This window comes from Alligator mississippiensis, chromosome 3 (assembly GCF_030867095.1).
Source record: "Alligator mississippiensis isolate rAllMis1 chromosome 3, rAllMis1, whole genome shotgun sequence".
NCBI lineage: Eukaryota > Metazoa > Chordata > Crocodylia > Alligatoridae > Alligator > Alligator mississippiensis.
The window spans coordinates 13,563,399-13,586,542 of NC_081826.1; the positions used below are offsets into that span (position 1 = coordinate 13,563,399).

The 23,144-nt window shown below is 47.4% G+C and overlaps 1 long non-coding RNA gene and 2 other non-coding genes across 3 annotated transcripts; 1 reads left to right on the forward strand and 2 right to left on the reverse strand.

Moving 5' to 3' along the window:
- Positions 1–560: 560 nt before the first annotated feature.
- On the reverse strand, positions 561–9,186 carry LOC132249216 (uncharacterized). The gene is made up of 3 exons (XR_009460613.1): positions 9,124–9,186; positions 2,895–2,997; positions 561–1,858 (listed from the first exon to the last, which is right to left on the reverse strand). It is a non-coding gene; the product is annotated as an uncharacterized LOC132249216 (long non-coding RNA).
- A 2,581-nt stretch (positions 9,187–11,767) lies between these two features.
- On the forward strand, positions 11,768–11,840 carry TRNAQ-CUG (transfer RNA glutamine (anticodon CUG)). The gene has a single exon. It is a non-coding gene; the product is annotated as a tRNA-Gln (tRNA).
- Positions 11,841–12,882: 1,042 nt separating this feature from the next.
- On the reverse strand, positions 12,883–12,954 carry TRNAH-GUG (transfer RNA histidin (anticodon GUG)). The gene has a single exon. It is a non-coding gene; the product is annotated as a tRNA-His (tRNA).
- Positions 12,955–23,144: the final 10,190 nt, after the last annotated feature.

A 23,144-nucleotide genomic window follows, 5' to 3' on the forward strand; every position in this document is an offset into this window, starting at 1 on the left:
GCCACTGTGGAGGCCACTGAGACCAGGGACCCTCACAAATTGTGCTAATAGGAAAGAGAAGCAGAGAGAGAGAGAGTTGGCTAAATGAGTTGGGAACCCTGAAACCAGGTTAGTGTCTAGTGCAGGGGTGGACAAATGGTGGATCTGGGCAGTAGCCAGACTCCTTTTCCCAGCAGCCCCTGCCCACGTTGCTTTTCTGTAGGTGTCCTATACATTTTTCCTTAGAGCACAAGGATTGTGCGGTCAGAACAGAGCTTGTGGGTCTGTGAAAAAATGTTCTTCTACTACTGGTACTTGTGTATCTAATGTTTCTACTTCTATTTTTTTTTGTCTTCTCCTGTAAGCCTCTCTGAGCCTTTTGGGGTAAGAACAGCATACAAATCTAATAAACAAAGTAAACTATTACTGATAACATTTCTATAACTCTTTTTCGTGAAAGAAGTGTGTGGGGGGGATTCATGGCTCTGTTTTGTATCCTCATAACTAAAAAAAACTCAGTTGTGAACTTGTTCAAGAAACTACTTTTGTGTACTTGTGGCCAGCTCCCTTCAATTTTTCTATTTTAAAAATCTCTATGAAATAGCAGATGATAATCAAGGACAATTTTTAACTGTTTAAGGGAAATGGATTCATACAGATAACTTAGTGCCTTCAAAAAGTCATGCTCTACATATTGATTAGGGCCACAAATATTAGCATAAATTGATAGAAGGTGAACGCAAGGGTTTTTGCTTCATCAAGAAAGTGCCACATCTAGGAAATGATTGTGTTTATATACCAGCAAAAAAAAGTCTATATATGAAAAGGGGATAGCCTGATTTGTTCCTTTAGCAGCATAGCTGGGGCCTTAAGGACACCCTTGCTCCAGTGAGGCCCTATAACTTTTCTACTGAACGCTTTGCTTCACGATCATCATCAGTTGCTCCAATGAATGAAAGATGATGATTTTCCCTGTGCATATAGTTCACGTGCATGACAATATCTGGCATGTGGAGCACCTGCTTTCAATCCAGTGCCTAGCTAGCAGATGTAGCTGATCACATCACAAAAACCACCACCATAAATGGCATTTAGCTGACTCAGTGTCTCAGCAGAGAAGCCAAGGGTTAAGCAGGCTCCTGGAGATCATGTTACCTCCTGCCTCTTAATGGAAGGGAATTGCTCCATAGCAGGGAGCCCCCGTGTGTGCTGTCCCAGTTTTGGGGCCAGGAGGATTTCACACTCCAGGGCAGTCAACCTTGCACCCCTAGGAACACTAAATTTGCACTTTTTTAAAAGAGCAGAAAAAACCATGGCTCCGGCTGCATTCAATTTGCTACAATCTGTTTCCAGCAGTTAATGGAAAGCATCATAAATCAGGGTGCAGACAGACAAACTAGCATCAAAGGGCAGACGGGAGTGTTACATCATAAAAGAAACACTGGACCGGCCTAGAAAACTGCAAAACAAAGAAGAAAGAAAATGTTTCCCTGCTCTCTTCTTATCTGGCTTCCTTTACAGTCAGCTCAAACTGTTCACTGTGTCTGTGCCAGCCTGCATGCCGTAATAAGTTACGGCGTTTTTGCCCACGTGCCAAAAGACGCCGTCATCCTTCAAGCTGTTAAGCTCTGCGCTCTGCCTGCCGGCCTGCAGAGACCTTAGCACGTGGAGTAGGGAGGCTGCTCTGTCCACAGACAGTGAAAACATTGTCATCATTACCTTAATATCCAGGGAGTGCAGTGTGTGTGCGCACACGTGTGTATCAGACAAACGTTACCACACAGCCCGTGACATGGGTATTTTTTTTTCCTTTGGAAGTCCATCCTACAAAGGCTGGTCAACACTTTGAAGGGGCACTTTTCCCTCTGAAATGCAGACGCTGGGAGAGAAAAATATTTCACAAAATAAAAAAAAAATGAGGTGGGGGGGATTTAAAAAAAATTACTTTGACTCTCTTGCTTTGATTCATTTTGTATGGAATATTATATTAACTGTAATAAGAGTACTTCAGGGCCTCCAGCTTGTACATCGTAGCTGGACTGAGCCTACAAGCTGCTATGCAGAGAGCTTTTTGGGAGAGTGAGACATTTATCTCGCTATCATTCTCATCTAATCAATCCCATTTGCAATGTGTCTCTGGACTTTGTGCAATGCATGTGACTATTAAATGCAGAAGCGTTAGGGTAAGAAGTTCAGATTCCCTTACTTTAGAGTAGTTAACGATTCTTTTAACCTAAATCATGTCATACATTTCCTTCTTTATAAATGAAGGATATCATCAGCTCTAGCTCTTGCAACACAGTTTCTGCATAAAATTTCTTCAGGGTTTTCTTTTTAATCACTAAAAAAATCTAATGTTCTTTATTTCTCATTGCTCTGAATTATTAATTTTCTCAAATAACTTTTAGAAAAGAATCAAAGTAAATGTTGCCTTTCAAAGGCATGCAGGGTGACATCTGATTTTGCTTTGGCAGTGTGAAAGGCACACACGCAGCCACCTAAGTGCAGGTTTTAGCACTTGAACACAACTTGGGATTCTGTTTCACCCTACGGAAAAATAGACATGTCCCAAATGTGTCTGTTTTAACTCAATATCCTAGGGTGCTTGCCCAGGAAATAGAAGGCCCCAGTTCTAGGCTCCCCTCCTCAGAAGGCATTTCCACCTCCATCTCCTGCTTCCTAAAAAAATGCAGCAAGCCAAAGGTTAGACATTATTCACAGCCCCTTTCCAGCCATGCTCTTAAGGCTGACTCACTGCACTCGGCATTTAATGTGTATTAGGGGAAATTGAGAGCAGCGAGGAAGTTTCTGCCCCATTAGTAACAAGGATCCAGGTTCCCTTCCACTGACCGCCGCATCAATCCCACCAGGCCACATGTCCCCCAGCTTCTTCTCTTACTTCTGGCCCCACATACCTTGTCTTTGCTGCCCAAGACTGACTGCTGTCCACATCTCCCTTTCTGTAACAATCCAGTGTGGGATGGCATGAGAGAGATTTAAGCGAGGAAACACTAAGGGCTATAGAGAAGATGAGAGCAATAGTTAGACTGGTCCCTACTGTACCACCTTGAATGAGACAGAGGAATGAAAGACTTCTCCATCCAGATCGTGTTCTCCCTAGGCCCTTGGGTTGCAGGGATGGGGCGCTCACTCAGACCTCCATGCCCCAGGGGTCCTGTCCTCGAGCCTGCATTCAGCAGAGAGCAGTGGGGTGATAAACAGCTTCATCTTCTTTAGGAAACAGGATTCAGCAACACACACACGCACACACTGCAGCTTGCAGGGAGAACCACCCACCACCCCCAAACCACACGCACATGGCATCAGGGGGAGAACTGGACCGTTCCACCGCAGGCCCCTTAAAGGTACATTCCACATGGAAGCACCCGATGAAGCACCGTGGCCACTTCCAGGACCCCCCCCCCCCCCCGGTCAGTGAGATTGGCCATGGGGGGGATCTCCCCCCAAGTCACAGACTGGTTGCTGGGGGGGCATGTGCCCCCCTGACTAAGGTGGCACCAGTCACCTATGGTTTGGGGGTACAAAGGCTGGAAAACAGATACAGGAAACAATGGTATAGAAAGCAAATAGGACCTTCAAAGGAGCAAATTATTCCTCTGAGAGCCAATGCCAGCTGAAAGAGCCCTAGTCCCATGCCCAAGCTGGACTTAGATCAATGTACATTTTTTCCCAGGAATAATTAGTGTTGCACGTCAAAGGCCAGGACCCAAACATTCAGCATGTCACTCTAGCACCGAAAAAGAGATTGTGCCTCCCTAGGGGCAATGCAGGAAGGGCCCAAGGGACAGGGCAGGCTGAGGAGAATTTAGACCATGATTTTTTAAGGTGGTTGTCCAGTGTTTGGCCTGTGTTTCATCTGATTGTTAAAGGTTCTGGGTGCTGACCACTTCACACTAATTTCTAAAATCAAGCAAGATTGCTTATTTAGCTATCTGCAAGTGAAATAAAGAGCGTTGGGCCTGTCTGCACTTGAAAGTTATAAACTGCAGGGGAAAGGGGGTGGTTAGGATAAGCTGCCTTGAGCCTGCAAATACAAGTTTCCTCTTCTATTTTTTTTTTTTATCTGAGCTTTAATTCCACATTAAATTAATCTACTTTGGAAGCAGATTCAACTCTAACTCTCAGTAAATTATCCTTGACGTGAAAGCCTTCCTACTTCAACTGAACTATTCTTCTGCTGACAGTCTTCCCACTGCTAATCCACACTGCAGTGCTGCACATGTGGGTCAGGCTCTTTGTTAACCTCTACTGCTCTGGGATGATCTCGACTGGGTGTCACTCCCCTTCCACCCCTTTAAATGCTGGCATGCATCTGGGGTCTGAGCTAGTTGTGATTCCTCCTAACTAGGTCCGTCACCATATATCAACTACAACGGCCGTGCCCCTTGCTTCCACACTGTCCCATGCAAAAGTGTTGGACTCCCTTGGGCTCTAAGAAAAGTGAGTTTCCTAAAAGTTTCTGGCAGGGGGTGCAGCAGGTTTCTACATTTGTTAACTTTCATTGTTGTGCACTTTCCCTCTGTTTGATTCAGAGAATTACAGATGAAACTCCTGCTGAAGAGAACTCCTGCTCAGTTGCCCCTGTAATCACTCTCACTTTTCCTGGGGTCCAGAAACCCAGGAGTCCTCTGAAGATGTCAAGATTTTTACTTCACCTGTTCTCATACATCCCATTCCCAACAAACCATCCCTTGTCAAGACAGACACCTTTGCTATAGCTTTTGGGACTGTGTTACCCCAGAACTTGGGTCTAAAGAATCCCTTGGCTTTGTGCTCTGGAAAGCTAACTCCTACTGAGAACAACTGATATCTGAGACAAAATCCTAGCTGTCATTAAGGAAGTCTTTGAGGAGTAGTGCCATCTCCTTGCAAGAATCTCACCACCCCAACTAGGCTCTAACCAGCCATAAAAACCTTGTACTGATAAACGTTCACACTCGTGTCAGGGTTTTTGGTCACTGTTCTTCTTTCAGTTTGGCTTTGTGGCTTCCTATTGTTCAGGTACAGACACCCAATCTCTTAAGAAAGAGTATCAGGGAACAGACATGGAGCTCTTGCAATCGTCCTGATACCAACTGAGTTTCCAGTGGTCCTGGGGATGGGGATTTAAAGCTGCCCTGATGTTGGATACTATCTTCAATTTCTAATGCTGTGCAGACCTGGAAGACTCTGAGTGACCTGAAAGTTCAGCTACACTTTGATGTCCAACTGCAGGATAATAACAACTATCATCAGAGAAACCATTGTGATGTCCCATTGCAATCAGAAGTACTAAGGTGTTTCATGCCTTGCAAGGTTCTCCACCTTGGGAAGAAAAATGTGCAGCATCCTTATAGGCTCAGCAGTGCTACACTGTTTAGCACTACGGATGAAAGGGACTTGGGGGTCATGATTGACCACAAGATGAACATGAGCCTTCAATGTGATACTGCAGCTAGTAAAGCAAGCAAAATGCTGGTTTGCATCCATAGATGCTTCTCAAGCAAATCCCGGGTCGTCATTCTCCCATTGTACTCAGCCTTGGTGAGGCCGCGGCTGGAGTACTGCATCCAAATTTGGGCCCCACAATTCAAAAAGGATGTGGAGAAGCTTGAGAAAGTCCAGAGAAGAGCCACACGCATGATCAGAGGTCAGGAAAACAGACCTTATGATGACAGGTTGAGAGCTATGGGGCTCTTTAGCCTGGAAAAGCTCAGGCTCAGGGGCGATCTGAGGATGTGCCTATGAACTGAGCAGATGGCTTGGCACCAAGCAAGTAGCACGGGCTGTGGCTGTGAAGCTGTGCGCATCTGCATGTCTAAGAGAAGCAGACTGCGTTAGCACACTGGAAGAGACGAACCCTAGGGACAGTCAGATTAAGCGCTGGGAACTTGATAATGAGAGACGAATCTTGGGGTTAAGTGCTGATTGGAAAGGGAGCTTGGACCTGTGAGCAAAACCATTACTGTTTGATTCCTCCTGTGGTCAAAGAAAGAGGATGTCTTACATCTGTAAAGACATCCTTACATTGTATTAGATACACCTGGTTGTGTCACCATTCCCTCCTCTTCTGCAGCACAATCTGCAAGACCTCGTTGCACAGGAAGATTTAAGAACATTTAAAGGGGATTGAAATTTTAAGAGAAATTCAATTGTGTGCTGCATATAGGTTTTCAGTGATGCCAAAGAGAGAGGTTGAATGAAAGACATAAGCCTGAAAGTGTAGAAGAAAAATACTAGGGTATTAAGAAAAAAAGCTGAAGTGTTTTATGTATAACATGGGGGGGGAGGGGTGGCAGTTGCTACCGGTGCAAAGTTTGTTGTTGGTTTTTGCTTAATTGATGAATACTTGGCACTTACTTGGCATTGATGAACTTAATTTGATAGGCTAAGTAGCATGAATAATGAGAAGAGGATAGTACAAAAAGGGGTGGTGGTGGTGGTGTCTTGAGATTAGGACCTCCTGTTTAAAGCTTATTTTGGCATCGGATCCCACCCTTAGCTGTCCCATGGGTCAACTGCCTGATTAACTGCATTGCATTGAGATGACGTGTTACCCTTTATGGCTTACTGGTCTCTATAACTATATAGACATTCTAACTTGCCATTAAACACTGGTTAAATATTCTTTGAGAGGTTTATTGCTTTTCGTATTGCTGCTTTTAAGACTTTCAGGATGTGAGCAATAAAAGTTATTATCGGAGCCAATTCCTCTTGAACACAGTAAGATGGTAGTACGGTAAATACTGATTAAAAGTAAAGGCAAAAGAACTGAACTGATAATAACCTTGTGTTTTTGGCTAATGGCTCAGGTGAAAAGAGGTAACTACCAGGGTTGTGATGCTCTGCAGCATTTCCTCGGTGCTGCTTGACGGTACTTTGAAAAGAACGTGGGCTCACATCAATCAGAGAAGTTGACCAGAGAGGAATCGTGGCAAGTTGTTAGTCAGTTTGCCCCTGGGTCCTTCAATTCCAGCGGTTTCTAGCAGGTATCCCACAATGCACCAGGATAAAAATCCCAGAATGCACGCAGCCTCACTGCAGAATATTGTACTGCAAGATGAGTGCCCAGAATGCTGTGCTCTTGCTATGAAAAACCACAGCACTTTATGGCCATCACCATTTAAAAGTGAGGTTGCCTAAGCCAGCATAGCAAAGCAGTACAGATGTGCTGCGTCCCAAATAGCTGTATTTGATTATGTCAAACAAAACACCGTAATACCTAAAACCATCGAGTGCAAACAAGTCCTAACTTTGGGCAGCCAGTTTTAATGCCTTGAGCTTATCATCTAGACCCTGTTGGTTTAATTTAGTTGTAGTCACTAATGCTTTCTCAGCCTATGTTCTTTTTTCTTCCTGGTGTTTCTTTTAATAACTCTGTCTAACAGGAGTATTTGGATCTAGTTCTAGCATCCAATCACGTATTTCCCTAATAATTAGATGCTCTCGCTTCTCTCTTCTTCCTATCTCTTAGTGTAAATGGCTGCTACGTAGAACCTGTCCAGGTTTAGATATACACCTTATTTAGATTCAAGTCCTTTACCAGGAGAGAAAATAATCTCTTAGTATTTGCAAGATACATCTGAATTACATTGTGTGGTCTTTCTCTCTGGGACTCTAATTATGAAAGGAGCAGGGAAAAATCTGTGGTACACAGAAAATATTTCAATTTAAGTTATAGTGACCTTGTATCTCACAATAAGTAAGCCAGGGAATTGCTAATGAGATTGGTCCTTCTCTTGTTTAGTCAGTGAAAATTGCATTTTATTAAAGCACATGAACTTCTCGTTTGCCACTACATTCACCACTAGCAAGTGGCAGAAGCTGTTGGGCCTCACTGCTGAAATTAGATCTGTCTCACAGCAGAGCAGCACAGCCTGGATTATAGCCCCCACTATCTACATGAAGGAATTACCAAATAACATAGCGCTGCAGAGCAAATCAGGGGCAGAAATGGACTGCCACCAAGGAACCAGGACTCCTAGCACTGTGCTGTGGCTATCGTGTAGTCTTATGTCCACAGTCTCCCTGTAAAGAGGACACTGGACCAACAAGTGGGGTTACGGTTTGTCACGGCGGGGTCCTCGCGGAGGGCCATGATCTCCTTGAGGTCCCCCGCTCCGTGTACAGGCCTGCCCAAGGCACCCTCTAATTCTCGCCCGCCATGTCTTTGATGGCAAATATAATGATGGGAGGCTGCCTTGTGTTTTCCCTGGGCACGGCTACTCGGGACTTCTGTCCCCGCGGTTCTTCCGGACCCCCTGGGGGTCTCCCGATATGGTGGGTGTTCCCCAGACACCCTAGCCTTGTGGGCTATGCGTGGCTCCTACCAACCCCTAATACCACGCCCCAAGCCTCGCAGCTGTAATGGACGTTGTCCGGTCTATACGCCTGCTTCTCGGGCCTCCTCTTTACTGTGGCCCACTCTGGGCTCCCTCTCTCGTGCCCAGCCTCTTGCTGGGACTCCCGTCTAGCCCACTCTGGGCCTCCCCTGCCGGTGTGGTTCCGCTCAGGGACTCTCTAGCGGGCCTCCAGTCCTATGGGCCAACCGCACGGGCACCCTCTCTGACCCTGGCTCACCGTGCTGCTACTCCCTGTCTTCTCGGGGCAACCGCAGCGCCCTGCCTCGGTCTGAGGGGTGTTACCGCACTAGCCTACGGCTGGGCTCGCTATGCCCGTCTCGGGCTTCTCAGTAATTGCCCCTCTCTCTAGGGCTGCTCAGTATGGCGCTCCCCCTCTTTGGGGCTCGCCGTGCCCACTCTGGGCTACTCAATAATACCGCCCCTTTCCTGGGGCCGGGGTCTATGTTCCCCCACACGCAATCCGAGGTCTAGGTCCCCGTCCGCAACCTACGGGTTGTGCCCGCGACCCACTGGCCGCGCTCCTCACGCACTGGCGTGCGAGCTGCGCCTTCCCTGGCGCTATGAAAATAGTGCGCCCTCTTGGCGCTAGGGCACCCCACACTCTCTGGGGTCCCTGTGATTTGAGGCCTCCTCCAACCCCTACAGCCTCACCCAAGCCTCCGGGTATAATAACACAAACACAACGCAAAACCACAAGCCCCTAGGCTGTAACATAACCACAAGCCGCACGGCCATAACTCAGTATCATAGCTCAAACCTCCAGGGCTATCATGAGCTGTACCTGCAACTCAGGCTCCTTCCCATATCTCGGCTGAGGGAGCTCCTGCCTCTCCAGCTGTTGGCAGAGAACTGGCAGACTGGCCTCAGCCCTGGGCTTTATAAGGGCCAGGCCCTGCCCCCTACAGGCAGCTGGCCCCCCTTAGTTGCTCCGGCAACCCACATCTGTGCTCAATTAGCTCTGCCAGGGCTCTCTCCCTGGCAGTTTCTCCTCTCTAGGAGCAGGCACTAAGGTGCCCTGCGACACGGTTAAAACTGCTTCCAAAATGGTTGACTGATGGCGATTATTTTTCACTATGATGATCCTTGTTTTTCCATAGCCTACAATGAAATAACACCACTGATTTTTTTTTATTAACACCCCTGTTTCAGATCCTAATCTTTTGGGGGCATGTACAGAGCAGAGCTTTATTTATCACTCTCCAAGCGGCTGATTGTAAATGCAGGCTAAAAACCATAAGTGGTTTTCATATACTGTGTTCACTGCACACATCTGCTCAATACTGTTCTTTGCCTTTAGTTTTGGCCAATGCCTGCTTTGTTGTAGAAACAGCAATTTGAAATCTCTGACCAGCTTTAATTTCTTCGACATATTCCAGGGACTGCAGCTCGAATTATCAGCATCACGTGGCTTCCTTGCACTTCTCACCATCAGCAAAGTATTGGTCAGCGTGTAGCAAAATTCACAGGCCAAGGGGAAACAACAACCTTAGGGTCAGAGGATGATAGAATAATATTATCTGCTATGTTATATTTTGCCAGATAGCTCACAGGCATCAAGCCTCTGACTCCTTGCAGAAAAATCCATCCAAGGAGTAGTGACTGAACATGCCTTAAAGTACACATGAATTGTATCCTGTTTAACATACATCTGTCTGCAAAGGAGTTGTGCAACATGTTTGCAGCCTGAGCCAATAAAGCCAGGTTTGCTGGAGATTGATGGATAGATTAAATAGTAGTGTCTCTCAACATTTCTTTAGCAATTTGTCGGCTTTGGATTATATCCAGGGACAGTAGAGTCTGAACAAGGCTGTTAGTAAAATTGCAGTGAAAACATGGCTCATGGCTGCTGGGAGCACTGTTAAATGACAGTTTTCCCCACTAATGCCATGGGACATATTCTGCATTGCGCCAAAAGAAAAGACCGTTTCAAGGCTTACAAGAGTGATGGTGCAGGAACTTCAAAAGGAAGGAGCAGAGTCAGCCTTAGGGGTGGGCAATGTGGACAAGTGCCCAGGGAGCCGTGGTCACGGGGCCACTAAACACGCACTCATGCCAGTAGCCCATGCTCACAGCAGTGCTCTGCCCCCGCTCCACCTCATCCCGCCTACCCCACCCCAGGCAGGATGAGCAGTGCCCAACCCAGCCCCCTCCCTACCTCCAGCCACTGCTCAGGAGGAGCAAGGCCAGGCATGTGTAGGTGGGCATGTGCTGGGGGAGGAGCTGAGCTGGGCATGTATGATCCAGTCCCCCTACCTTGCTCCCACACATCAGCAGCAGTGCTGGCCTGCCTGCCTGGGGCATCACACTGCTTCACCTCCCCACCAGACTGTGCCCTGCACCCTGCATCCCTGCCTCTGCCTGCAGCAGCATCGCTGACTGTGGTGGGGAGAGGATGCTAAAATACAGGTATGCCCAGGGTGCCATTTTCCCTAAGGCCAGCTTTGGGATGGAGGCTGAGATTTCCCAAGTTACCATTATCAAAAGTGCCAGAGGGATTTAGGAACCCAAATCCCATTTTAAAAAGTGACCAAGGGTATATCTATACAACTTCCCTCCAGTAATCCTAGAAGCACTGCCCTCAGCAACCCCTTCACCTCGTACACCAATCATGGCCATGAAGCAGTGTCCTGGGGGAACCCCACACCACTCCTGACCTCTCTGCCCTGGCCATGCTAGACAGCAGCCACAGGGGTGGCTCAGAGCAATGACACTGCCTCACTTCCGCATTCGACATGCACACAGGGGAGAAGGTGGGCAGGGTGCGTGCTTGAGAGGGGCACTGCTGGGAGTGCAAGGGAAGCTGTATAGACAAGCCACTGGACCACTGGGACTAAAGCCAATGCTGACATCTGTCCCCAAGAGGGGAATGCAGACCCCAGACTCGTGCATGTAGGCTCTCGTCACAGTGTGCGGGGAGGCTGACGTGTCCCATTGCAGGATCTAAACCAGTGGTCTGGAGCTCACCAATATGAAACATTAAGTTGGGGGGGGGGGGTGTAATGGGGTCCTGCTCCAGGAGTAGCCATGATGCCCCTGGAGATGCCTCTCAGCCCTTGCCTCTTTTGCCTTACAGTTTAATAGTTTCATAGTTGTCAGGGGCTGGAAGGGACTTCACAGATCACTGGGTCCAACCCCCCTGCAGATGGGCAGGAAAAACTGCTGGGGTCAGATGACTCTAGCAAGGTGGGCATCAAGACGCTTTCTGAAGATTGCCGGGGTGGATGACTGTACCATCTCTATGGGAAGCCTGGTCCAGACCCTTGGCACTGGACATGTAAAGAAGTTTTCCCTTATGTCTAGCCTGAAGTGATCTTCAATCAGTTTGTGCTCATTATTTATTGTCCCCCCGCCCCCCTCCCGGGGGGGGGGGGGGGGGGTGCTTGGTGAAAAAATGCTTCTGCAGGCCCTCTAAGGCTTCATAGTCAGGCCCAGTGGCCTAATGGATAAGGCATCAGCTTCTGGAGCTGGGGATTGTGGGTTCAAGTCCCACCTGGGTCAAGTAGCTGCTTTCTTCCTGGCCTGGGTTCTCTGACCCCAGCACTGTTTCCTGCCTCAGCAGGGTGCCAGATGTGATGGTCTGTTGAGGTACCTTCTAGCCCTAGCATCTATGAATCTTCTCTTCTTCAAGCTGAGTAGTCCCAAGTCTTTCAGCCTCTGCTCATATGACCTGATCTCCAGGCCTCTAATTAGGTGTGTGGCCCTCCTTTGGACTCTCTCAAGCTTTTTCCACCTCCTTCCTGAAGTGCAGCACCCAGAACTAGATGCAGTCTCAACAAAGCCAAGTAGAGTGGGATGATAATATCCTTACCCTTGCTTGAGATGCCTCTGTAGATGCATGCTACTGATTTGGCTGGTGTACTCTGCCAGCTAGGACATTGCATTGGTGGCTCAAGTTCATTTTGTGGTCTATCACAGCACCCAGGTATCATTCAGTTGTGGTGCTGGCAAGCAGAGCAGTGCCGTGCCTGTAAGTGTGCTGTGGATTGTTTCTCCCCAGATGGAGCGCTTTACACTGTTCTGTATTAGATGTCATTTGGTTGAGGTCCACCCATCTCATGAGCCTGTCCAGGTCGGCCTGCACTGCCAGCCTGTCCTTGAGCATGCCCACACTCCCTCATAGTTTGGCGTTGTCTGCAAACTTTGACAGTTCACTTTTAATACCTGAATCCAAATCGTTGATGAACATGTTGAAAAACACTGGTCCGAGTACTGAACCCTGAGGGATGCCACTGGTCATCTTCTGCCATATTGACTCAGTTCCATCAATCAATACTCTCCGGGTCCTACCTCAGAGCCAGTTACCTAACCACCAGACTGTAAACTACTCGAGACCACATTTTCTCAATTTAACCATGAGGACATTGTGGGAGACCAGGACAAAGGCCTTTTTGAAGTCCAAGTATATGACATCAACTTCATTTCCCTATCCAGGTGGCAAGTTACCTGATCATAGAAGGAAATGAGGTTGGTCTCGCCCTATGCTTCCCTTGTTATTCCTCTGACTTCCTACATAAAATGTTGAGCCCCATTTGCAAGGTGATGCCGTGACTCGGATTCGAACCGAGGTTGCTGCGGCCACAACGCAGAGTACTAACCACTATACGATCACGGCAAGCTACAGGGACTGCTGTTTGTTTTAGGCAATCTCCCGTTCCTTTCTCCTTCCGTGCCTTAATGACGAAACCTTTTGAAAAGGGATGTTGTCCTAAGGCTCCCCCAGTCAGATCTCCTCTTATGAACACAGGTATCTGTGGTCATTGCTTTAAGGGCTAATTACGTGGGCTCTGTCATCCCTAGTACCCACACCCATGTCTCGCTGTTGTCACACATACTAATTTGATCAGGGGTCGACAACATTTTTGGGAAGAGTGACAAAAATACCTGCAACCTTGATTTCTAAAATGTTGGCATGCAAGGGGCAGACTTCAGGGGAGCCACGAGAGGCCTAATCCTTGTTGTGGCAGTGCAGCCCCTTCCCTAACATCTGCCCTGAGGTGCGCATGCCAAGCAAAATGCCTTGCCTTGCCGTGCCACACTCCGGCATCTGTGCCGGGGGTTCCCTCTCTGGAAGTAGATCCTAACTGCCCCTATGGGCTATTTGCTCTTGGCTCTGTTTGTCCTTATACTAACCCCTCTCCAGGTTGTGGGCACTCTGTCCCCCTCAGTCTCTGGCCGTGGCCCTCCTGGCCTTCAGTCCTTCTCATTAGACCCTGGCCCCACTCCTAGGTCAGTTGGCACCCATGGACTCTCCAGCCCTGCCAATCTCCAGCAGTGGCCCTTCGCCCTTCCTAAGCCCTGGCCCCACTCTTAAACCGGTGAGACATATGGGCATCCTGGTCCACCTGCTTCCTAGGCCCTCTTTCCAAGCTCTCTGCTCCCTCTCTCCCTGGGCCAGCTGGGACCTCCTTACTAGGGGTGTGCAAAATCGCCCGTATTCAATACAGATTAAGCTCGAATCAGGGACAGTGATTCGATTAATTGATTCAGATCACTGTCCCTGATTCAATTTGGCCGAATCTGAAGATTCGATGCTGATTCAGAGAATCAGCAATTTGGACACAGACACAGCTTTAAAAGTTTTTTCTACATACCTTGATGTAGCAAGCACGGCTCATGATCGCTGTAGTGCTGGGGTGCAGGGAGCATCCCACAGGAGTGCAGAGAGACCCTCCACGTGCTTGGCAGCGAACCTAAAATGTACTTCCAGTCCACTTCAGGGTCTGCTGGGGAGCGCTCTGGAAGGCCCCCCCGCCCACCCACCCAGCTCAGTAATTGGCTGCCGGAGAGCCCCAGGTGACCCCCAGACCCGGGAGACACCAGTTGCTGAGCTTGGGGGCCCAGGTGGCCCCTTGTGCACACCCCGGCAGACCCAGAAGTAGACTGGAAATGCTTCTGGTCTGCTGCTAAGCGCACTGGGGACCCCCCTGCGCTCCTGTGGGACACTCCACCTGCCCCAACATTGCAGCATTGATGAGCCACCTGCTACCTTGAGGTATGTAGAAAAAACATTTAAAGTCGTCTCTATGTCTGAATTGCCGAATCTTTCCGAATCAATTTGGAGGTTTCCTATTTGATTCAGAGAGGTTAAAGGGTCCTCTGATTCAATTTGGATTCAGAGTTTCTGCCATCGAATCGGGCCAAATCTCCGCCGAATTGAACCAGGGACCAAAGCTTTGCACAGCCTTACTCCTTACCTCCCCTTAGTCCCTTCAACAACCCACCAGAGCTCCCTAACCCTAAGGCTGCATGCTCACTGTCCTGCTAGCCCTAAGGCTGCAGCCCCACAGACGTACTTGGTGCAAGCCAAAGTCACCCTCTCAGCAGCCTGCTCAGACCTCCTTCCCTCTCAGATGCCAGGATGAGACTGCCTAATACCTCAGGCCCTGGGCTCCATTCATTCCTTGAAAAAGCCTAGCAGGCCTTACTCATTTCCATAAAGCACAAGGGATGGTGGGGGTGCCCACCTTTTAGCTCATAGCAAGTGTATTATAGAGCTTCTGCCCAAGAAGCTAGGCTGACACTCTTGGTGTAGCCTGGGGAGTTCAGTCCCACTTCTTCCACAAAAGCTCCCTACCCATTTGGGGTTAGGAGCACGATACTAACTGACATGTCTATCAATAGTGCAGTGACAGTTCTACTGCCATGGACTGGTGTAACTCTAATTTATTATCATTTCTGTATGGGAAAAGCTCATAAAGTATCTTTATCTCAATACAACTGCATCCACTGCAGCGGGTTTTACAGCTATATCTGGATACAGACTACAAATAATCTTTTATCTTCTCAATAGTCAGTGAGACTTTTGGAAGTAGAATACAGGTTCCTAAGTCACTTAGACATGTCTCATATTCTTCCCTTTGTTGAACATTTTCACACTGCACTGATTGCAAGATGGCTGGTCTCCGCCAGATGGAATTTTGCCTTTCTCATTGACCCCCATGTGTCAGGTGTTGCCTGATGCTGCACATTTCAAACACTGATTTTTCCAACGCTTGGTGATTTAAATGTACATTGCTCAACCTGGTGAGCTACAGAGATGAGACAGGATATATGCATGGTGTCAGAAGGAGAGAGTGCTTTTTCACATGTACACACATATTAGCAGAATACAGGGAAGCGGATAGCCTTGGACCCTAGGCCTTGGGCAACTAGCGAGTGTCAGCTAACAGCACTGATGAGTGGGCATCCCATGCAGTCAATGATGACAAACCGAAAAATAAAGGCTAACATTGAAAGAGCTGCATCAAGTCTACTGTGAAGTGAACTATGTGATGAGCTGCCTAAGGAGGAAACCACTTGAGCGTGCAACAAGAACTTCATTGAACCTACTAAACTATGCACAGTGCTTTATATGCTTCTGTGGCAGACTCTGTTCTCTGTTAATGAACCCCAGGTGGGAAAATGTACAAGTATAGCTCATAGCATTCCTCTAACAAACTTCAGCAGCCGTGGGCAAATTCAGGAGAAGGTGATGTGTTTGTGCATGTGGCTACACACCTCAAATTCAGAGTAAGGGAAAAGTGGGGAGGAGTGCAAGCAGCAGTGGCATTCACCCCCTTCGTTTCAGAACTATGCCAATGCAATGACCCCAGCAGGCTATTCAGAAAGCAATAACTTGTACAAAGCAGTGGGCCTATGAAGTTCTTCCCAACCTTTCCTAAAGTAAAACTAATTAGAAGCAGTCAGTACATCCCCAAGAATCCCACCAGGCTTACACTAGCATTCAAAGATGGATTATCCAAAACAAGATCCATTATTTGGTTGCCTGTGTTTTGCCTCTGCAAACATGCCAGTCATGTCCTACTTGCACAAATGCTCAGAGAGGGTAAAATTCACTTCCTCGGCAGGTGTACAATTTCATACACCCCTCAGTGAGGTGGCCCTTGGGCTTCTGGGAAAGTCTGAACTCACATGCTTGAGTATCTGTCCTGCTAATGGACCAGGGCACTGCAGTTGCCTTTAGTCAAACAGAGATATTGTGCAGATTTCAGACTTGTCAAGAAAAGAGTCAAATGAAGATGGGCTGAATTGTCAGGGTTAAATGGTACCATCCTCTTCAGTGACTCGGGGACAGCTGAGTACAATACCCTTTTCTCAAAGAAATTATTCTGGTAGTGCATTAAAATGCACCTGTAAAATGATCTATGAAGTTTTGATATTGTCACTCATCCCTGAAATATCTGACAGCTTGCCCTGTAAAATCAATGGCCAAAATGAAGTCCATATAGAGGTCTTCAAGAAGTCTTGGCCACTCATTTCTTTTGGCACCAAAATGTGGGTTGCGACAGATTCTTCTTTTTTAATTCTATTTTGGGTTTATTCAAATAGGTCAAGATACAAACGGTCACATAGAGGTCTCTGTACCTAGCCAGCATTAAGGGAAAGCTATTTTTTGGGAAAGAAAGAATGTGTTTTGTTTTCTTTTCTTTTCTTTTCCCAAGAAAAATGAACACACCCTTGTTTAAAACTTGAGGTCCAATTCTGAGCTCTTGGAGCTCTGTTCTGTGAATCAGATAAGTCCCGATTTCATGACCACTAATAGGATTTGTAACTCTGCAAGCTAAGATAAAAAGAGTGATTAAATATCCCGCCTCAGGACATAAGATAATAGCCTGTGGAGGTCAGGAAAAATATATCTGGCTCCCATGGAAAATACTGCGTAGCTGGCTAGGTAAATGATGGAAAGTTTCTCCTTGTAGGGAGGCATCCTGTACAAGGAAATGCAAGAGGCCAGCTGCCTAGCAGGAGTTATATTTACTCCGATGTGACTATTCCTACATTTCTATTGACAACTACGTTGGTCCGTGGAACAATTAAGAGTAAGGCCTATTAGGAGTAGGGCAGTAAAAGGAAGGCATGGGAATGGGTAGCAATCTGCTTTGACATTGTATCGTCTGATAGTATTACTGTATTTATTCACGTGCCACATGCACCTTTGGCCCTGAAAATTAACCATCCAAAACTGGAGTAGGGGGGACAGGTCTTAAGTGGGGACTGATTTCCACACCAGAATGAAAGCGCGGGGATACTGGAAGGGTGGTGGCAGGGGGCCGTGCTCGGCAGCTCTCTCAGGGCTGGATGCTCTGGACCCATGAAGGAGGTGGGGATTTCCACCCACAGAATCACTCTCATCCTCCCCTGATGGCAGGGCCACCAGCAATAGTTTAGCCCTACAGGTTTAACCCAAGTTGGCTGTAGCTGTTAGCTGAATAGCAGGGAAAAGGGAGTGATGTTGATGATACCCCCTTCCCCTTGTGGCCAGAGCATTCAGCCCTGGGTGAGCCAGAAACATGGTGAGAAAAACTCTGGAAAAACATTTTTCTTTCCTTCATCCTGCCTTCCCAAAACAAGGTGTGTGCCTTACTCATAGGCATGCAGTATGCAAATAAATATGGTGGTATACCTCTCCCTCTATCATTCCCCCCCTGGGGAGGGTCTTAAGGCATTTAACGTTTAAGTTTTTCATTACCTAGGAATTGTAGGTGTTATAAATGTTGCTCTTCCCTTCTTATGGGTGGTAAGGCCCAGAGAAGTTAAGTGTTGTAGCCAAAGCCACATAGCAGCTCAGTAGCAGAAGCAAAAATGGAACTCCGAAATCTTGATGTCCAATCCACCACTCCGGCCATAGACCATGTTCCCATTGTGCTGTTTCAAAAAAACGTTTTGGAGAGGAGAGAAATAATTGCAGGGGAGAAAAGTAAAAGAAACTTTTTCCCCATTGAGTGTACGTAGTTGTATCATTTTAATTTGCAGAACAGATCTCTTGTACTCCAGGACCCGGTTGCATGGAAAAGGAACCCTGCCACGTCGTTCCAGAGACAAGCCCTTCTTCTATGGTGTCAGGTAACTCCCCGACAGGAATGAAGCATACAGCAAGGTTCGCTAAGTGAAAATCCATCAAAAGGGCAATAATAACCAGTGGGGGAAGGGCACTGAGCTTCCTGACAAGAGGTTAATGCCAGGCCTGTTGGCCATTACAGTCCAGAAGCAGAGACCTAATTTGCTCAATATAAACCAGAGACAAAGGGAATTTAACATAACACGTGTGTCTCAAAATACTATTGAGACAAATTGCAATAATTCTTATGTGCAAACATGGCTGAGACCAGAGCAAGTTTGTATATATGACACTGTAGTGCACCACGAGCCAAACGAGCCGATCACAGAAGTTTTTGATGCACAGGGAAGACGCCCACTCTGAAATCCTGAAAGAAAGTCCCCAACCCCACATCCGCTTTCACCTACCCACACAGAAGTTTCCATCTGAGCTTCTGCTGTTGTCACCCAAAAGCATATCCACCCGGCCTCTACTGTAGGTCTTGGCAGTTGCTAGACAGAAAACCGGGCGCTCCTTCCACTGTTGCAATGCATCAGATGATGCACAGATGCTCCCCGCTATTCTATTTGTGCTAGTCTAATAGCCACCATTATTGGCGGTGCACAGACCAGGGACCATGAAGCAAGAAGAGCATTTATAGTTTGTGCTAAAGAGCCATTGTCAAAAAATAAAATAAAAAGCTGCTGGCTGGGAATATGGCAGAACCTGGGAAGCATAACACACTCTTACTATAATTTGCAATGAAATCGGTGGTTTGAGAGCTTGTGTTTCATCAAAGGTGCAGTTAGTGCACCCCGTGTTGTAGTGCTTAGCAGAAGGGACCAGAAGATGAAAGTCCTGAATGTGAGTCTCAGCTCTATGACTGATTTCTTGTACGATCTGGAAAGACATGATCCAACCGCTGCATTTCAGTTTGCCAATGTACGGGATAGCTGCGGTGCCTGCTTCTAAGGATGCTGCTTGAAGATTCATTTTAAAAATCTTTCTTGCATCTCTTGGCTGGAAGTTACCATCCACATTTCAGATATGGTCTCTTATACCACAGTGGCAGTGCTCTGGCTCCGGTCTGTCATTTCTGAACAGCAGCTCAACAAAACCATGTGCTCCCAATCTCATTGCTGGCCAAGGGGTAGCTTAAAATAATGTGTGTTGCAGCACAACTCAAGCCTTACAACAGTCGGGTCTTGGTCAACCCTCCTCTCTTTGTGTCAGCTATGCATGGCAGACTGGGCAAAGTGATTTCGCCACCCTGGTGAAGGAACGCAAGATAAAAACAGGGCAGGAGCTAGAGGCAGTATCAGCTCAGACACGAATAAAAGGGAAGGGGAAAAGCAAGGGAAGATAAACTCGAGTCCATAGACCAAGTTCTTCTCACACTCACTGTGCACACTCCTATGTGAGTTAGAGCATTTGCACCTTTCAGCCCTACTGGTGCTGAAGGAAAACGGAGAAAGAGGTGAACATGGTCAGTGAACTGCATTATGTGTATTTGCCACCCTGTGCTCCATGGCGAATGCTGCCTTTCCATCCCTTTACTCGCATACACTGAAAGTGATCTTTTTTGCACGTGCAGTATGTGCAGTGCTGCAGAGCAATGCTGCATGGAGTTCTCTTTCCCAAACGGTTGTGGTGGGACACTTTTCGACTGCAAGTAAAACAAAGAAATATTTCCCAAAGGCTAAGGCCACCTCGTACAGTCCCAACCAGCACTGGCAGCTTCTGTGTAGGTCACACGGCAGATCAGGAAGGGGACAGACAGCACAGCAGTGGCTAGGGCAGAAAGTAGAGCAGGGAACCAGACAAGGAGCAAAGGGCAGGAAGCAGAAAGCAGAGAAGGAGGGCAGGCAGGGATCACAGAATAGAGACCAGAAAGCAAAGGAGCGGATCTGGCAGGGAGCACAGGGCTAGGAGCAGAAAGCAGAGCAGCAGATTGAGGAGGGGAAGGGGATCAGAGTGGCCCTCAGGGAGGGTGCAGGGCTGACTTGTAGCTTGCCTGCAAAAAGGCTGGCCCCTCCTGCTCTACTCCAGCACCCCCAACCAGATACAGAAGTCTCTATTCTGAAACTATCCCAGGTAGATGCCCGTCTAGGCTCTTCTTCCAGCGAAGGCCATTCCATAAGTAGCCTGGGCAGCCTGTTCCACTTTCCTCCTCTTCTCCAAGTTAGGAAGCTTTGTGTGAGATTTGATCTAAATCTGCTTTGCGGTAGTTTTTAAAAGCCCTTGTTTCTTAAAAGCCTTAAAACATTTTGAGGACACATTTTCTTGGAGGAGCCTCAAACTTTTGCAAAGCTGTCTGCCCCGGTTCTAGGCCACACATGCCAAGACACCTGCTTTGTACTTTACAAAAGTTATGGCAGAACAGGCCAAAATTGGACTTGGAACTTAAAATGAGTTACCACCTCAGCATGGTTGTTTCACAAGATAGATGGCTGGTGCACACCTACTATTGCTCCTACATCACCATGCTAGAGCATCATAAAAGGGGCTTGATTCCTTTATCTTATGTGCTGTATTTTTGCACCCCTCTCCTCTTGATCCCCTGTAGCACCTACCTGCCATGAAAACCATGCTAAATGATAAAACATGATCCAGCTTCTCTCTTTTTTCCTCTAATTTAAAGCTTCTGGGAGTTTTATTTTCCTTTGCGTGTTGTCTTTTGCAAGGAAAAGCTTTCTATGCCACTTGATAAATGGTGAGGGCTGAGAAGCACAAATCTCCCAGAACACAATAAAGAGGAAGAAAAGAAGGGAGAAAAATGAAAGGTGGATGAAAAACATATTGTGTGGGAGGGAGGATGTACCATGCAGACCTTCTTGCTGCCAGTACAACTGTAAGCAGTGCAGGGGGGGAAGATTTGTCACCATGCTTATGGCTCCCTGAGATGAATTTTCCTAAGCAGAACTCAATTAAATGGGATCTGGACAGAAAGCCATCTTCTCCAGGGCCACTGACAGGGCTTGGTTCTCTCGACAGTGTCATAAATCAAGCATTAATGAACAGGCCGGTGTGAACGCTCAGCTTGTTCACTTTCTATTCTTCGTTCTGAGGGACACCCATTTCAAAGGTTGGATGGAGGTGAAGAGCGCTTCTTATTTTGTCTGAACCCATTGGCCCATTGTCAGTTGTCTGATAGACCATTTGAAGTGATCTGGTGACCTCTGCCCAGTTCCTACTACATTAAGCGCCCTCCACAGAGGGCATTTTGACTGGCGCTGTCAGCACAGAGGGCTGTGCAAAGCCTTGAAGAGGTGCAATGAAGTGCTGAGTACCCTCACCTCTCACCAAAGTTAATGGGAATCAAAGGGGCTCAGGACATTGCAGGACAGTGCAGGGAACCTGGATTGCTCATTACAGCACACACAAGTCACCCTGGGTGGGCAGCATGTAGACCTGGGCACTCTGGTTTGCCTAGCTGAGAGGTCAACAGCCACACTGCAAAGTCACACTTGAGTTGCTATATCCTCCCTGCTGCTCTTCTCACCCGCTGGTGCTGCTGGGACTTCTGGGGACATAGCCCACCGTTGTTTGTGCCTTTCCTGGTAAACTGTGAGGAAACCTGTCTGTCTTTCCAAGTGTGCAGACAGTGCTGGGAAGGTTTTGAAAGTGTTGGCACTTACACTCTTGAATTCACCCTGCACTCTCACGTCAGAGCAGGCAGCTCTTTAAGATTAGCGTAAGCAGCACTGCGGCATTAGCCTCGTGTCCCTGGAGAAGCCAGCTAACCCGGGTTGCTTTTGATAGGGATGATCCTGCCTTGAGCAGATGGCTGGACTAGATGACCTCCGGAGGCCTTCCAGCCCTACTTTCCTATGACTCTAAGATTTTTATAACAGCACCCCCACATTCAGGTGAGGGGTTTTGTGTGTAAATGGGACTAGGTTCAGGGCAAAACCTGAACAAGACCCCTGGTTACTTCTGCAGTGAAGATGTATCCAGCTCAGAGGTGATGTATGTTACTGGCACGGGGTGAAGGACGCTTCCACTACTGTTTTCCATGCCCTGTGTGTGGTTCACAGCTAAAACAAAGGGCTTCAGTCTCCAGAAGTGCTGCATAAGTTAATTTTTAGAAGAACAGTTGTCACATATTCCTCCAGAGCCACACATGCTTGTCTCTGTCCCTGCAGGGAGACAATTGGATTTGCCTGTACTGTGCCACTGAAGTAGTCAGGTTGTCTGTGTGCCCCCTTCCATGTGTCATGGATTAGGACTCAAGATACAACACAGCTGTGTCAGTAGCTTGGGAAAGGAACAGGGATTTCTGTGAAGGGCGTTAACATGCTTCAGAGCATGGATATGAAATAATTTTTGGCATCCATTAGAGGCAGGTCACAAATGAAAGCTTCTAAGTCCCCTCCTAAGCCCTCAATTCATAGTGTCCCAAGCTGACCTACTTCTGATTCAGAGATTTGTTTGGCAAAGCCAGGAGCTGCTGGATGATGTTTAGCAAAAGCAATTCATAGCTGACCAACCCGATTTCCTTCTACAATAAGGTAAGAGGCTTGGTGGATGGAGGGAGAGCAGTGGATGTGATATACCTTGGCTTCAGCTAGGTTTCTGACGCTCTGTCTTGCAATGTTCTCATTAACACACTAAAGAAATGCAGACTAGATGAAAATACTGTAAGGTGATATACAACTGGTTTGATCATCATACTCAATGGGTCGTCATCAATAGCCTGATGTCTGCTTGTGAGGAAGTATCAAGTGGGGTTCCCCAGGTATTTGTTGTCACCAGTGATTTGGATGATGGGATCAAGTGTATGCTCAGCAAATTTGCAGACAAAACCAAGTTCGGTAGAGTTGCAGGTGCTCCTGGAGAGTAGGACTAGGATCCAGAATGACCTGTCTAGACTGGATAAATGCTCTGGAGTCAATCATATGAGATTAAACAAAGAGAAGTGCAGAGGCCTGCACTTGGGAACAAATAGCCGCACGCACAAATACAGGCTGGGGAATGACTGGCTG